Raw genomic sequence first — 17,263 nt, 5'->3', positions numbered from 1 at the left:
AACAACATGAATGGATTCTTCAACAACGAGAGTTCTCTTGTTGAAGACCCTGTATGCTCTGCTAGATGAGGAGTAACCTAAGAAGATCCCCTCATCTGATTTAGCACTAAATTTACTGAGATTGTCCTTTCCATTGTTCAAAATAAAGCATCGACAACCGAAAACATGAAAATAACTTATATTTGGTTTCTTACCTTTTATCAACTCATACGGTGTTTTCTTTAAGATGGATCTAACTAAAGCACGATTTAAGATATAACATGAAGTATTTATTGCTTCAGCCCAAAAATACTTTGGTAGATCCGATTCGCACAACATGGTACGAGCCATATCTGCTAGTGTGCGATTCTTCCTTTCTACCACCCCATTTTGTTGAGGTGTCCTAGGTGCCGAGAAGTTGTGATTGATACCATTTTCTTCACAAAATTTTTCAAAATACTGATTTTCAAACTCGGTACCATGATCACTCCTAATTGCTTTTAGTTTAAGATTGAGTTCATTTGAAACCCTATTATGAAACTTGATAAAAGCGGGAAAGGACTCATCTTTGTGTGCAAGAAATGAAACCCATGTAAAACGTGAAAAATCATCAACAATTACAAGACCAAATTTCTTACCCCCTAGACTAGCAGTTCTAGTGGGTCCAAACAAATCCATGTGAATTAGTTCTAAGGGTTTTGATGTTGAAACTATGTTCTTAGACTTGAAAGAACTTCTTGTTTGTTTCCCTAATTGACATGCAGCACAAATTTTATTCTTTTCAAAGTCTATTTTTGGTAGTCCTTTGACTAGATCCTTTGTAATTAATTTTGAGATTAAATTCATGCTAGCATGCCCTAACCTACGATGCCATAACCAACTAGTCTCATTGACTTTGGGATTCATGGCTACAAGACATTGGCCATCCTTCATGGTGAGATCATCAAGATCTACCATGTAAACATTTCCATGCCTATGTCCTGTGAGTATGATCTCATTGTCAAATGGACTACTAATTATGCATAGTGATGATTCAAATGATACTTTAAAGCCCTTGTCACAAAATTGACTTATACTTAACAAATTATGTTTTAGTCCATTAACTAACAATACATTGTCAATAAATGAGGAGGGTGATATGGAGATTTTACCAACACCAATAATTCGGCCTTTAGCATTGTCTCCAAATGTGACTACTCCTCCTTCTTTTAATTCCAAGGTGACGAAGAGACTCTTGTCACCGGTCATATGCCTTGAGCAACCACTATCAAGATACCACATTCTCTTTTTATTTCCGGCTGCAAGGCATACCTACAAAATGATCATGTGAAGCTCTTAGGTACCCAAGTTTTCTTGGGTCCTTCGTGGTTAGTGTAGTTGGTTCCCTTAGGCACCCATACTTTAGTTATGTTTTTAGCTTTTACAAATGTACTCTTCTTAGTTTGGATTTTTCTTTGAATACAAGAGTAGGCTTTATGTCCATTCTTTCCACAAAGAAAGCATGTTGGTTTTTCAGTTTTTACGTCTTTTGCTTTTACAAAGAAATTCTTTAGATATTTTTGTTGCTTATTAGTTTTATATCCTAATCCGGCTTTATTAAAAACAGCTCTTTGATTTGAAAGAATAAGATTTAATTTTTCAGAGCTTTGTGTAAATTTTTCAACAATTGGTTTGTATTTGTGTACCTCATTCTTAAGATTCAAATTTTCTTTGACTAGTTCTTCCTTATCCTTTTTAAGAGATTCAACATTTTGTACAAGTGAGGTATTGTTATCGAGTAGGGATTTTACTTTTAGATTTAATTCCTTAATTAGTGTTTTTGCCTTTTCATTTTCAATGCTCAGTTTTGAATTTTTGATTTCTAGGTTAGTAGTGTTAATATTTTTAATGCTCTCCTTTTCAATTAATAAGTTTTCAATATTTTCCTTTAGTTTTTGATTGGAAGCTTTTAATTCTTTATTCTTTGCTCCTAACATACTACAATCACCCATAAGTTCTTGAAAAGCCTCATATAATTCTTCTAAAGTAAAATTTATGGTTGGGTTTTGACATACCTCGTCGTCTTCGAACGCCATGAAGCATAGATTGGCGGTCTCTTCCTTCTCTTCCTCGGAGGATGATGTGTCACTGTCATCCCATGTTGCCTTTAATGCCTTTTTCTTCTTCTTTCCAAAATGCTTCTTTTATTGTGGGCATTCGGAACGAATATGTCCCGGTCTCTTGCAGTCATAGCATACGATTGGGTCTCTTTCTTTTTCTTTTTCTTTTTTCCAATCATTTCTCCCTCCAAATTTCTTTCTTGGGAATGGTTTCTTTCTTCTCATGAACTTTTTAAATTTCCTTACTATCAAACCCAAGTCCTCATCTTGACTTTCTTCTTCACTCTCACTGCTCTCTTCTTCACATACACTTGAGGTAGTCTTGAGTGCGATTGTCTTTTTCTTTGGCAACTCTTCTTCATGCTGCTTCATCGTGAGCTCATGCGTCATCAATGAGCCCAAGAGTTGTTCTAGCCCCAAGGTGTTGAGGTCTTTGGCTTCTACAATCGCCGTGACCTTTGCTTCCCATGCTTTTGGCAGTGACCTGAGAATTTTACTCACAAGTTCGGGGTTAGTGTAAGATTTGCCCAAGCTTTTTAGACCATTAATAATTTCGGTAAAACGTGTAAACATGCATGTGATGGTTTCATTAGGTTCCATCTTAAACAATTCATACTTGTGAACTAGAATGTTCACTTTGGACTCTTTGACTTGATTTGTACCCTCGTGGGTAACTTCAAGCCTATCCCATATTTCCTTAGCGGAACTGCATGTAGAGACTCTATTGAACTCATTTACATCTAGAGAACAAAACAATGAGTTCATGGCTCTAGAATTGAGTTGAGCCATCCTATCATCATTCTCATCCCAATCCTCCTCAGGTTTGGGAACTCGAATGCCATTCACCACGTGTGATGGTTCTTGTGGTCCCTTGACTATAACCCTCCACAAGGCATAGTCTTGTGCTTGAATGAAAATTCTAATTCTCGTCTTCCAATAGGTATAATTTGTCCCATTGAAGAGTGGAGGTCTATTGGTTGCTTACCCCTCGGCAGGAACATTGTTAAAGGGTGTTGCCATCTAGATCTTTGGCTAAGACGGTTCGGTCTTTCAAGAAATATACAGAGCACCCGCTCTGATACCACTTGTTGCCCAGAGATGGTCACCCAAGAGGGGGGTGAATTGGGTGTTTTAAAAACTTTTTGCCTAATTAAAAATAAAACACACAAATATATGAACTAAAATAAAGATAAAGAGATAAGAAGAGACAACCACAAACACACGGTTTTATAGTGGTTCGGAGCCTTCACCGCTCCTACATCCACTCCCCAAAGCGCCTTTGGGAATTTTCACTATAATCCAAGATTACAGTACGGTAGTTTTGCGAGTTCACTACCCAACTCGTTGTTTTACACCGGGCTCACAACAAACCCTAAAACCCCCAATTTCTCTTAGGCTTGGGACGCCTTTCCCTTGTTCCAAGTCCCTTGACTGGAACAAGCACCACAATAAAAGAGTTTACAAAAGGAAATAAAAGCTCTAAGAAGCAAATATAACAATTATGAATAATGTAACCCGGAAGAATCCTTTTGCCGTTGGAAGCGTGGGAAATGTTGATTCTTCCGAGGTGGAGCGCGTAGGATTGAGTGTGAGCTTCGAATCCCGAGCGCACGAGAGTGGTTGAGCTTGAAATCGCTTGGGAGACTTGAGAATACTTGATTTCCTTCCTTGAATGCACTCACTCCCTTGAGCTTTTCTTTCTAACTTCTCTGTTGAATGATCTAGCTTTTTTTGGTTGGTGAAGAGTTGTTGAGAACCACTTAAGAGGTCCCTTTTTATAGCCCAAAAAGCAAATATAGCTGTTAGAAACAAAAAGAGAAGGATTTGAAATTCAAACCAAACCTGAAAAGCTGTCAGTCGCGTCTCAGGCGCTCCGGGGACGTCTCCGCTACAACGAGGGACGTCTCGCCTACAGGATCTTACTTTTTATGTTGTCTGGGGTCGACTCGGCACTTTACGGGGACGTCTCGGCTTGTCTGCACTTTTTGAGCGGGGACGACTCCGCTGCCTTGGGGACGACTCCGCTTCTTTATCTCCGAAAAAAAAAAAACATTCTCTGGAAAACCCTGAGAGAGCCGTCTCGGCTATCTTGGGGACGACTCAGAAACTCTCCTTTTTACCTGCGGGGACGACTCGGCGTACAGTGGGGACGTCTCGCGCATATCTCTTGAAAACTGCCTTTCTGCCGCCACTGAGAGAGTCGTCTCCGCTACTGAGAGAGTCGACTCCGCTAACGCGGGGACGACTCGGCAGGTGCCGGGGACGTCTCCAAGTGTGCCAGTTCTTCCTGTTTGTGCCAGAGACGTCTCTGAAACCATCAGGAGACGTCTCGGCTGTCCCTGAACTTTTTCATTAACTCAAAATGTTCTTCAATGAATTCATAAAAATTATGGGAACTTGCCTAGACATTTCTCAACAATATTCTAGATAAAACACATGAATTCCTTAATTAAATTGTTAAGATATAATGGAATTATGCTCTAGTGTTTTGTATTCATCAAAATCCATTAGGGGGTCAACAACCGAGGCCCCCGCCGAGCTCATGTAGGCCGAGCCGAGCTCAGAAGGCCGAGCTCGTCATCCACATGCTGCAGCCACGACCTGCCGCAGTCTCATGCAGGCCGAGCTCATGCAGGCCGAGCCGAGCTCAGAAGGCCGAGCTCGTCATCCACATGCTGCAGCCACGACCTACAGCAGTCTCATGCAGGCCGAGCTCATGCAGGCCGAGCCGAGCAAAGAAGGCCGAGCTCCGAAGGCCGAGCTTAGAAGGCTGAGACCAGAAGGCTGCCGAGCTCACCCAGGCCAAGCTCATGCAGGCCAGGCCGAGCTCATCATCCACATGCTGCAGCCATGACCTGCAGCAGTTTCATACAGGCCGAGCTCATGCAGGCCGAGCCGAGCTCAGAAGGCCAAGCTCAGAAGGCTGAGACCAGAAGGCTGCCGAGCTTAGAAGGCTGTCGAGCTCATCCAGGCCGAGCTCATGCAGGCCGAGCCGAGCTCAAAAGGCCGAGCTCATACAGGCCGAGCCGAGCTCAAAAAGGCCGAGCTCGTCATCCACATGCTGCAGCCACGACCTGCAGCAGTCTCATCGAGGCCGAGCTCATGCAGGCCGAGCTGAGCTCATGCAGGCCGAGCCGAGCTCAGAAGGCCGAGCTTAGAAGGCTGAGACCAGAAGGCTGCCGAGCTCATAAGCCCGAGCTCAGAAGCCCGAGCGCAGAACACCTCTCCCAGAAAATTGAGCCAAAGAAAGCTAGTGCAAAGCCAAATCCTGAGGGACTTCGAAGTTCGAAAGCCATCAAAATATCTCCAAAAGGTACAGGATGTCATTTTGGCTTTAAATAATTTTAATATTTTACCTATCTCCAGGTCGGAGAATGCAAAAGACAACCTACGGGTATCTCTATCTCCAACGTCGCCCCACTCCAGGTGGGAACGCACGATCGCTAACAGACAAAGCCATCTCCGGTCTCCATCTCAATCTCCCTCAAAGACCCCGACTAAGTTCGGGATGCCCCGTGTGTCGACCTTAGAGTCTCAAACTCCCTCGACCTCGGAAAGTGTCGCAGGTCGACAGTGCGTTTCCAGACCCCTCGACCTTGCGCACGATCCCTCGACTAAGGTCGAGATGCCCCGCTGAGTCGACAGTGAGCCCAAGCTCCCTCGACCTCAAGAAGATGGGATAGTACCTTCGCGGTCCCCCGTAGCGCCTCCTCGATTAAGGTCGAGATGCCCCGTGTGTCGACAGTGCGTTCCCAGACCCCTCGACCTCGGGAAGCGTCGCAGGTCGACAGTGCGTTCCCAGACCCCTCGACCTTGCGCACGATCCCTCGACTAAGGTCGAAATGCCTCACTGAGTCGACAGTGAGCCCAAGCTCCCTCGGCCTCGGAAAAATGGGGTAGTACCTTTGCGGCCCTCCGTGGCGCTCGACATCGACAACGGGGTAGTACCTTCGCGGCCCCCCGTAGCGCCTCCTCGACTAAGGTCGAGATGCCCCGTGTGTCGACAGTGCGTTCCCAGACCCCTCGACCTCGGGAAGCGTCGCAGGTCGACAGTGCGTTCCCAGACCCCTCGACCTTGCGCACGATTCCTCGACTAAGGTCGAGATGCCCTGATAAGTCAACAGCAAGCCTAAGCTCCCTCGACCTCAGGAAGACGGGGTAGTACCTTCGCGGCCCTCCGTGGCGCCTGACAATGACAACGGGGTAGTACCTACGCGGACCTCCGAGGTATTCAACAACGTTCGACGATATTTCGACGACATTCAACGCCATTCGACGCCTCCTACGACAACACGCCCCGATCTGAGTGGGGGCACCCTGCTGAGTCGACCACAAGCCAAGGAAGGCTGCTGAGTCGACCTGAAGCATTTAACTCCAACTGCATGAGAGGTACACTCTACTTGGCACACACATCTCCATATATATTTAGCTATATTACAGGATGATCGATGACTGGACTACTTCCTTTGCCCGAGCCAAAAAGCGACTCGAACTCGAAAGTCGGGAGCTAGTGTTGGGAGGAAAAATGGACCACCCCACAAATACAATTAAAGCACCCAAATCCGACAGCAAGGCCGAGCTCATCCAGGCCGAGCCGAGCTCAGAAGGCCGAGCTCATGCAGGCCGAGCCAAGCTTAGAAGGCCGAGCTCGTCATCCACATGCCGCAGCCACGACCTGCAGCAGTCTCATCCAGGCCGAGCTCATGCAGGCTGCCGAGCTCAGAAGGCCGAGCACAAAAGACCGAGATCAGAAGGCCGAGCACAGAAGAATGCTGAGCTCAGAAGACTGCCGAGCTCAGAAGGCTGCCGAGCTCATTCAGGCCGAGCTCATGCAGGGTGCCGAGCTCAGATGGCCGAGCTCATGTAGGCTGCCGAGCTCAGATGGTCGAGCACACAAGGCCGAGTTGACCTCAGAAGGCCGACCTCGTCATCCACATGCTGCGGCCATGCCCTGCAGCAGCCTCACCTCACCATATTTTACTTGCCGGCCACGCCACGACATATCAACCAGGGACCATACCCTGCTACGACTGTCAACGTCTCACCATTCCCAGAATGTACTACACTGCGCGCCACAAGCAAGCTCTGGCTGCACGCCATCTCCTCCCATGATGGAAACAGGCCATCCACGGCAACTCATTACTTCCACGCCAACGTCGAATCATGACGGTAACACATTAATTCGCCCAATCACATCACAGGTAACCCTAGGACTCCCCCTATAAAAGGGGAGCTTCTTCCTCTAAAAAGGGGCTTCTTCCTCCGAAGGGAGGCTTCGGACTTCTACATACAGTCCCTCTCCTTCTCCAAAATTAAGCCCTCCTCTGACTTAAGCATTGGAGGGTCGGCGCCGGAAACCCTGGCCACCGGCATTTTGCAGGTCTCCCTGAGGACGCCGCCCGCTAACGGACCGCCACCCGCCATTCTCGCGCCGGAGCTCCACCTTCCAAGCCCAGTGGTCGCCCCCGGGTCCAAATTCCAGCAACAGTCTCCATTTCTAGTACCAGTTATCATATGCTTTTTGGTCTTTTGATTTCTTTCCGCTATACTGTGATTAGTAACTATGAATCTATATATATATATATATATAGTGATTCTTCTCGGTCTGTCTCATTGGTCCAGATACTTTCGTATGCTTTTTGATCCTTTGGTTATTGTCTCTACCTGGCTACGTTGTGATTGCTAGTGAATGTGGAAAGAAAGATCATCTGGATTTCGAGTCAGTGTTAATTTTCTTATGATGTTTAAATCCCTCTTTTATATATCAGAAGCGTGATAATCTGGTTATATTCTAGACTGCTTTTCGTTTTTGTTTCGTTTGTTCTTTAGTTCCTTCATTAGTTCTTTTTTCTTTGTTAATACTTTCTTGCTTTTGGTTATTGTTTTCTAGTTCAGAACTTGAAAACCTGAATAGAGTAGCATTGTTGAGAAGTCCAAGATTAGGGAGTTTACCCAAAAATACTTTAGGTAACTGCATCGAGTTTCTCCAAAGGTTGCAGAAATGTCTCATTTTATTTAATCAAATTTGGAAAAGGAACTTGCAATTACAGCTTAAAAAACAGGACCCAGTAGAAGCTCAGGTTTTATCCGAGAGTGCTTACCCACATTAAATGTTGGCACGAAGATATTAAAATATCACGGAAATTAATTCCCACACTGCATTTGCGTATAATTCCGGCATTTTTGATGACCTTTACCGACGCTTATTAGCGTTGGCAAAAACCCCTCCGATGCCAGAACAAGCGTCGTAGACGCGTCGGCGATACATGAGTGGGAAAGGTTTTTGCCGACGCCAAAGGAAAGCGTCGGCAAAACCGCGGATTTACCGACTCTTATTAAAGCGTCGGTGTAGCTTGTTTTGGCGACGCAACTTAGCATCGGCATAGACTACAACTAGGGCATGCCGGCATAGTTGTAATGGCGCTTATAAGTGTCGGCGAAAGCATTTCAGCCCGAGCCAAAGCTGGTTTTTAACGACGCTTTAAAGCGTCGGGACAGAATTTTTTTAAAAAAAAAATAGAAAAATACATGCATATCATAAGTCAGCATTTATATCAATATGAACCTGCATTACATTTACATCAACACAAATATTCAGATCATTCAAAACATTCATATTGTTTTATAAAATGTACTTTAAAATCATTAACTCATGCAAAATAAGTGATAATTATGTAAAGTCATCAAATACATATTGTTATTTACATGAGGAGGGAGAAGTCGCTGTAACATAGATGAAATATGCTCAAGCTGAGACTGCAAAGTTTGTTAGTTCCGCTTTAACTCTGCCAACTCTGCCTGATGGCGATCCTTCATATCTTCAATTGTTGCCCGAAGTCTATTAACTTCTGCATTGCTACTACCTTCTCCAGCATTTCTTGTATACATGCCCACTGCAGACAACTGAGTAGAGGTAACTCCAACGCCATAACCCTTCACTCTACCATAACGCTCTGAGCCCAATAATTCAGCGAGCACCTGAGCTTCGACATGACTGGTCGCGTGGGATGATGATGACTCCCCGACGCGCTCTGCAATAAGAGTTGTTGCCCTGTCCTATATCTCTCAAAAGAAAAAGTCATATTAATGTATGCCAATAATAGAACTAATAAAAATATCGTTGAAAGATTCAAAGATGAATATATACAACTATATCTCTTGACTCCTTCCGAACAAAACTGCTATTTCGGTGGGTGTGAGTCATCTTATAAAACTCCACCTTACCAGGCTTCCTCCCATTATCATCATCTACAACAAAAGGTATATTGGCAAGCTAGTTATCATGATACATGCTATATGATAGAACAGTTTAAAATAGTTTCAAAAAGTTTCAAAAAACTTATGAATTCAGCTCTACGTCGAGCATAACTCATCGAGCAGCTCTACCAATGTTGTAATATGTCTTTCCAAAAAAAGAATAAATAATATAAATTTATAATCTAAATTATTAGTGAATATAATCTAAGGTATTGAAAAAATATACACAATCTGAGCTTTCTTGGAAAACCAATAGTGGACAAGCTCCCTCCACTGATGAGGAATTACATCAGGAGGACAAACACGGGCAACCTCCTTTTCTGTCATACCATCGTGCTTCCAGTCCGCCTTTAACTTGGCCCTATATTCTTTCCACTTGCGGTTGACGGACTTCAGCACCCAATCATGGCTCTCTTTAGGGAGCAAAAACTTCTTCTACACCAAAGTAATTAAAAAATATTATAACAATATTAAATCAAAAAATAAAATTGTGATAGTAAACAAGTTCAATTCTTTACCTCAATAACTTTAAGAAGCTCAACCTTATACGAAGGAAGCATTTCATTCCATTTCGTATAGTTAAGCGGACACAACTGATCCTTCCGCGCAACCGATCCTAGAAAAGTCGATAAAATGCTTGCAGCGCTCTTAATGGGCTGCCCCAGTTCATTGCAATGTACCACGATCTTCTCATCCTGAAATAGGCTTTACACGTCCCGTGCTCGAGTGGGTCCTCGTGTCCTCCTCACTCTCCCCAGTCCATCTATAAAAATAAAATAAAATATCCATTAATTAAAACATTAAAGGCAAATGATTTAATATAATTAGATTGTAAGAAAAATTAATACATAAAATGTAAATCAAATTACCCTGGATGTGCACGTCATCCATGTCTGGACAATTAGCAGGTGGCACGTGCTCAAATTGAGACTCATGTTGAGTGTGGAACTCATGCTGAGAATGAGACTCGTGCTGCTGAGGCTCGTCGGGCTGCTGGGACTGTAGGGACTGATCGGAAGAAGATCCCACGGATGTGTGCTGAAACTCAATATCTCTGAATCGTTTTCCTCGCGGCATGTTGTTACCTAGCAATCCTATAATCACAAAGGCTTCATTTTTGTAACCTATCTTTGCCTCTAAAAATCTTTTGAATTACCTCTTTCTCAGGCGGAGGGAGATGGGGTCGGCCGGTCGGCGCCGCAGAGGAGGAGGAGAAGAGGAGGATGCGGACGATCGCTCGGCGCCGGAGAGGAGGAAGGAGGAGAGGAGCTTGCCGTCGGACGTCGCTCGGCGTCGGAGATGACAAGGGCCGGTCGCTCGTCGTCGGAGAGAAGGAAGGAGGAGAGGAGCTAGGGTTTGATCGATCGGGATGCAAAATGAGGAAGAGGGGGTTGGCCACTTGGTTTTGTTGTTAATTTGACTTTTGACGATGCTTATACGCGTCGTCGTAGGAGGCGAGTACGACGACGCTAATAAGCGTCGTTTATTCCTACGCTTTTTAAAAATGCGTCGGCTTTTTCTATAAGATTACGATGACGCTTTTACGCGTCGTCTATTATTGATAATTACCGATGCTTAGTTAAAGTATCGGCAAAGTTTGGCGGCATGCTTTTTTTCCCGATGCTTGTCCCTAGCGTCGGAAAAAAAGGGTTGGCAAAGGCCAATTTTTCTGTAGTGATATTTCATTTTAGTCCTTGATTATATCTTATATCTTAGATCATCGATGACTCTTATCTTGAAGTAATCTGGTCCCTGATGATCTAAGATCACTATATTTGATATTTCAGTAATTAAGAATTAATATATTTTATTAATATATTAATTATTAATATTTATATTTAAAAAAATTAATACTAATATTTATTTTGATTAAAAAATATGGTAAATAGAAGCAATATATTAGATAATTTCATTATATAAATATAAATTATAATAATATATTTCAACATAACTTGAAGTTATCAGTAATAACATATTACAATATAATATATATCATAAATATAATATAATGTCAATATAACATAATGTAAAATATTGATATAATATATTAATAGTGTATGGATACACAATTTTTTTTTTTGCTGGACCGAGGGACATTTTTATCCTCAAATTTCAGCTCAAGATCACCGCTATTGAATACCTAACCTCAAGGACGGGTATCCCATTATTAGGTTAGGTGATGATTTGAGGAGTGAGGATGATTTAGTATTGCTACCATGTAGGATCACCATGGTATAACTAAATATGTTGATCTCATCATCTCCATACATATCATCTTTGATCTTGGGATGATCGCCCCATACCAAATTCTCCTTACAAGTGGTCTATGATGATTCATCAACTATCTCTCAAGAATAGAAAATTACAAGTGGTCTAAGATGATTCATCAACTACCCCTCGAGAATAGAAAAAAAAGGGAGATGATTAGCCAGCTAGTTTGTATTCTCCTATTTTGTAATAGCACTAGCTCCGACCTAGCTTTTTTCTAGGGCTCGTTTGGTTCGCAGGAAAAGGAGGGGGGAAAGTGTGGTCAACGGGAAAGTAATGAAATGCCTCTTGTTTGGTTGGAGTTTTCAAAGGAGAGAGATGGAAAAGTTGTATTCCCATGGGAATATGATTTCCACATTTCATGGGAAAGTCTTTCCCATGAGAAACATGGGAAAGTTACTTTCCCATGAGGTGGGAATCACTCCTTTTTTATTTTTTCCCAAAAAGACCCTTCAGCATTAAAGAAGCATTAAAGAGGCATTAAAGACCTAATTTTTATTAAGGGCATAATAGGAATTATACATAACTTTCCTAGGAAAGTGGATGGTCAACCAAACATAAGCACTTTGGAAATTTGTTACTTTTCCATGGTTAACCAAATATGCCAAAAGTACTTTTCTAGGTATCCTCTTCCTAGGAATCTGATTCCCAGGAATCATATTCCTAGGAGGAAAAATACTTCCCGCGAACCAAACGAGCCCCTAATGTTGCCGCAATCGTTTGGCCGTGGACAAATAATATATAACCAAGGTGGTTAAAATGTTTCTGTCAAAATTAATTAGATAGTATCTGTCCCTATATTTTTTAAGAAAATGCATCTAATCTTCGATTTTTTTATTATATAAGCGAGGAAACATAATTATTTTACTTTTTGAAATGCCAAGATGACATGATATATTAACTATTGTTTCACTTAAAAAACAAGAAGAAATGTTAAATATTACAAGACTTTCTAACCCTAGGTCATTATTATAAACAAATATATAAAATAATAAATTGTTGAATTATTAAAATAATAAGATCTAATTTATATAGTTTTATTAATTGTTGTGCTCACTTTTTTTATTTTTTTAAAGACTTTTGAATGATCATGGTCCAAGGGTCTTGTGATATGCAACAATATATAGGTGTTTTTTCTTTAACAATAGTCATATTGCCAATTGTGTTGCATTTAATAACAAATATGGTTCATCTTAGACCTGATGCCAAGTTAGTGCAGTGGCTCAGGTCTCTCTTTTTGGATTTTTTTTTTCAGTATAGGCTGATGTTCTATAGAGTCATGGAGCTACTCCTTAAATAAAAATTAAATTTTGCGGGAATAATAATTTATCTAAAATAAAAATTAGGCATTATGAAGGAAATATGCTTTAATTTCAGTACATTTTATAAATACATATTTTTGAAAAATGCAACTTTTAATTTTAGGTTGCTATTTATTTTTATTACAAAAAATCATATCTAACAATTGCTATTATCATCCATTCAAAACCATGCTTCATTTTCCTTTTTAAGGTACTTAAGGCGTTCTTCTTTGTTGAAGCCTTCATGGATTGCAAGAATGTTGAAATTGAGCTTGGAACAAGAGTAGCTACAGCTACTAATTTCCTGCGATGGAAAAGGAGAACAGTTTTAGCAAAAAAAAGGAGAACAGTACAACCCAAAGAAAGACAACACAGGTGAAGGAGACAACACAGACAGGGAACTTGTATTCAAATCAACCCCAAATCAGTACACTATATGCAGGCCTATTTATAGGCTTATGAAACCCATCGTGGCATAGTGGCATGACCACCATACAAGGAAACAGTTAAAACAGAACCCATTAATATAGCTAGGCTACTAACTCGTTCAACTTAAAAACAAACAAAAGACTCTTTCAACTAGAATAGAAAAAGCCCTGAGGTCTTGAGCTTGCATCAATTTCCAACACTCCCCTTGATGCAAAACTATTGACACCAAGTAATTCACGGAAGTGAGCAAACTTCTCATAGGATAAAGCCTGGGTCATAATGTCAGCAGCTTGATTGTTCACCGAGCAGTGGTGCATGTCTATTAATCCTTCCGCTACAATTTCTCTAATAAAGTGATGCCAAATTCCAATATGCTTCATTCACCCATGAAATGTAGGATTATTTGTCATTGATATTGTTGATTTATTATCACAAAAGATAGTAGTAGCATCAAGTTGAGCGTGATGAAGATCTTCAAGAATCCTTCGAATCCATATTGCTTGACACGCTGTAGATGTAGCTGCTATATATTCTGCTTCCGAAGATGATAACGCTGTCGTGGCTTGCTTCTTCGATGTCCAAGAAATGGCTCCTAATCCAAGAGTGAAACAATAACCTAATATGCTTTTCCTATCATCCAAAAAACCTGCCCAATCACTATCTGTAAAACCAATAAGCTCGAAGTCAGTAACTGAAAAATACCAAATTCCAAAATTAATGGTGCCACGAATGTATCCCAGAATGCGTTTTGCTGCTCCCAAATGATGCTTTGATGGGTTGTGCATGAACCTTGAAACTAAACAGATAGCAAACATAACATCTGGTCGAGTATGAGTCAAATACATCAGTCCTCCAACTAATTTTCTAAAATATGTTGCATCAACCTTGCCAGTTCCATCTTCTAGACATAACTTTTCTCCTGCATTCATTGGTGTATTGTAACCTTTGCAATTTCCATATTAAATTTCTTTAATAGACCATATGCATACTTCTCCTGAGAAAGAAAAATTCCATTCTATGTTTGCTTGATTTCAAGACCCAGAAAGTAAGGTAAGAGGCCCAGATCAATCATTTCAAATTCATTCATCATTCTCACCTTAAATTCTTCAATAAGAGAAAATGAGGATCCAGTATAGATCATATCATCAACATATAAGGACACAATAAGAATGTCTTTACCTTGCACCTTGATGTAGAGAGTTGGTTCATTTATGCTTCTATCAAAGCCATTTTTCAGAAAATAGGCATCTATTCTACCATACCATGCTCTCGGAGCTTGCTTTAACCCATACAGAGCCTTTCGTAACTTGTACACCTTCTCCTCCATGCCTTGAATTGTAAATCCTTGTGGCTGCTCAACAAATAAAGTTTCTTTCAACACACCATTAAGAAATGCTGATTTAACATCAAATTGGTAAACTAACCATTTCATCTGTGCAGCTAGAGCTAAAACAATTCTTATTGTTTCAATTCTAGCAACGGGAGAGTAGGTTTCAATGAAATCAATACCTTCTTGTTGTGTATACCCCTTTGTGACGAGCTGTACTTTATACTTCTGTATGTTGCCATCAGCATTGTACTTGTTCTTGAAAACCCATCTCAAGCCTATTGCATTCTTCCCTTCTGGCAAGTCTACTAGCTCCCATGTGTTGTTTCTTTCAATTGCTGCAATTTCACTTTCCAAAGCTTGCTTCCATTCTTCCCTTTGAATTGCTTCCTCAAAACATGATGGTTCTATTGCTGCCTGGTGGTTGACGAAGTGTGTGGTTGCTCCATCTCCACAAATCTTGAAGGAACCTGTTCAACTTCATTCAAGCTATAACAGCCATTCTCATCAAAAATGACATCCCTGCTCATAATAAGCTTCTTAGTAATAGGATCATATAAGCGATAACCTTTGGTTTGTTCGCTGTATCCAACAAAAATACACTTTAAACTTTTCTCATCAAGTTTATGCCTAGTTTCAGAGTTTACATGAGCATAGGCAAGAGAACCAAAGATTCTTAAATGGCTTACTTGAGGTTTTTGTCCACACCAAGCTTCATATGGAGTACGATTTCGAACAGTCTTTGTAGGAGATCTATTTAGTAAATATACTGAGGTTGCCACAGCTTCTGCCCAAGGATAGTTTGGAAGATTTTTAGCCTTCAGCATGCTTCTAGCTATTTCAACTATCGTCCGATTCTTCCTTTCGGCCACGCCATTCTGCTCCGATGTGTAGCTTGTTGTTAACTGCCTATGAATTCCATTTGCTTCACAAAAGGACTGAAACTCATTAGATAAAAATTCTCCCCCACGATCTATCCTCAAGGTCTTAATGTAGTACCGAGATTGTTTCTCAACATATGCCTTGAATATTAAAAACTTAGGGAAGGTTTCATGCTTAAACCTTAAGAAGTACACCCAACTCATCTTGTTGAAATATCTACAAATAAGAGAAAATACTTACTCCCGTTCAATGTTGGTGTAATAACCCAAAAAAAAAATTATATATAAAAAGGGATAGAAGGGGTAAAATTGGAAGGAATCAAAGGATAATGGCATAGTTGTAGATGCGTTGAAGTGGTAAGGGTAAAATTGAAAGGAATCAAAAGTTAATGGCATAACAGTAGATATGTTGAAGTGTTAGGGGCAAAATGAAAATTTAATAATATTAAACAAAGGGTGAATAGTGCTTGATGTGACTTAATTCATGGGTTGGTGCTGTGTCCGTGGGATGAAACAGAGGAGGAAAGGGAGTCTCAGGCGGTGGAAACACAGAGAGAAGAAGAAGAAGAAGAAGAAGAAAGAGGGAGGAGATTCGAGGTAGAAGGGAGTTCCGGTTGCGCTGCCAGCTGCAGAAAAAAGCGTAGGTCTCCTTTTTCTCTACGCAAAGATCTCGATTTTTCGAAGAGAAAAAGGTAAATACCCATCCCTACCTAGTCTTTTGATGAAATTAGGCTATACAAAGGGTGGATGTAGTCTAGAGGGGTCGGATAAGGGTTGTAGAGGTGGCTAAAAGAGGAAGAATTGGATTTCGACAAGTTTTTCCGGCACTGCGGAGAAATTGTGTCGAAGTCCCAACTTCGGTGAATTATTTCAGGGGTCAATCGACCTCCGATGATGATGTATCTTATCATTTTGGAAACCCTATGAGTGTAGAACATTAGGTAAAAATTTCATAAACTTTGGAGTTTGGAAAGTGAATCAAAATCGGGATGAAATAACCCGCTGTCAGTTCGGGTTACTGTTTATCCGAGAGAAAAAAAAGTGAGAAAGTGGTGGGGGTCGCCTCAAAGCGCGCCGGAGTGGACTCGGGGCAGATTGGGGTCGACTCATGCCTCAGAGGGGTTGACTCACGAGGTTGGGGGTCGACTCTCTCTGAGAGTCTAGAAAATAAAGTTTTGCAGCTCTGTGGTCGGGGTCGACTCATGAGGTTGGGGTTAACTCACGCTTCAGTGAAATTTTTAGTGAAGGTGGATTTTGACTCTTTCTCGTACCTTGACCCTATAGCAGTGGCCTAAGGTGTGTATGTAATGCTTTTGCATCATAATACATATAAGAGAAAGATTAATTGATAGGAAAAAGGGAAAAAGGAAAGAATTTAGAAAAGGGGGAAGTTGAATCAATTAAAGTTTCCTATATTTATGACTGGCACGTAGATTATGGCCCTTGATACAAGACTAAATGTATTGTAAATGCATGTACCAGTTGGGCAAAAAGCTAGCGAACAAGAGGAGGAAGTCCCCTACTGCCTACTGTAGATTTTTGGAGGCGTATCAGGGCTGTGCCAGATTGACAGGTGAGTGGGAGTCATGTACTTTGCACCATGAGCATTCTTAATTCGTTTTCATGAATGTCGCCAAGTGTGAATTGATTCCACTTGTGCATATTGATTGATATTATAGTGGATTCCTCTATAATCTTGTTTCTCCATGCTTGATTATTTGT

Source organism: Phoenix dactylifera, chromosome 4, assembly GCF_009389715.1.
Source record: "Phoenix dactylifera cultivar Barhee BC4 chromosome 4, palm_55x_up_171113_PBpolish2nd_filt_p, whole genome shotgun sequence".
NCBI lineage: Eukaryota > Viridiplantae > Streptophyta > Magnoliopsida > Arecales > Arecaceae > Phoenix > Phoenix dactylifera.
This window is presented reverse-complemented; position numbering follows the sequence as displayed.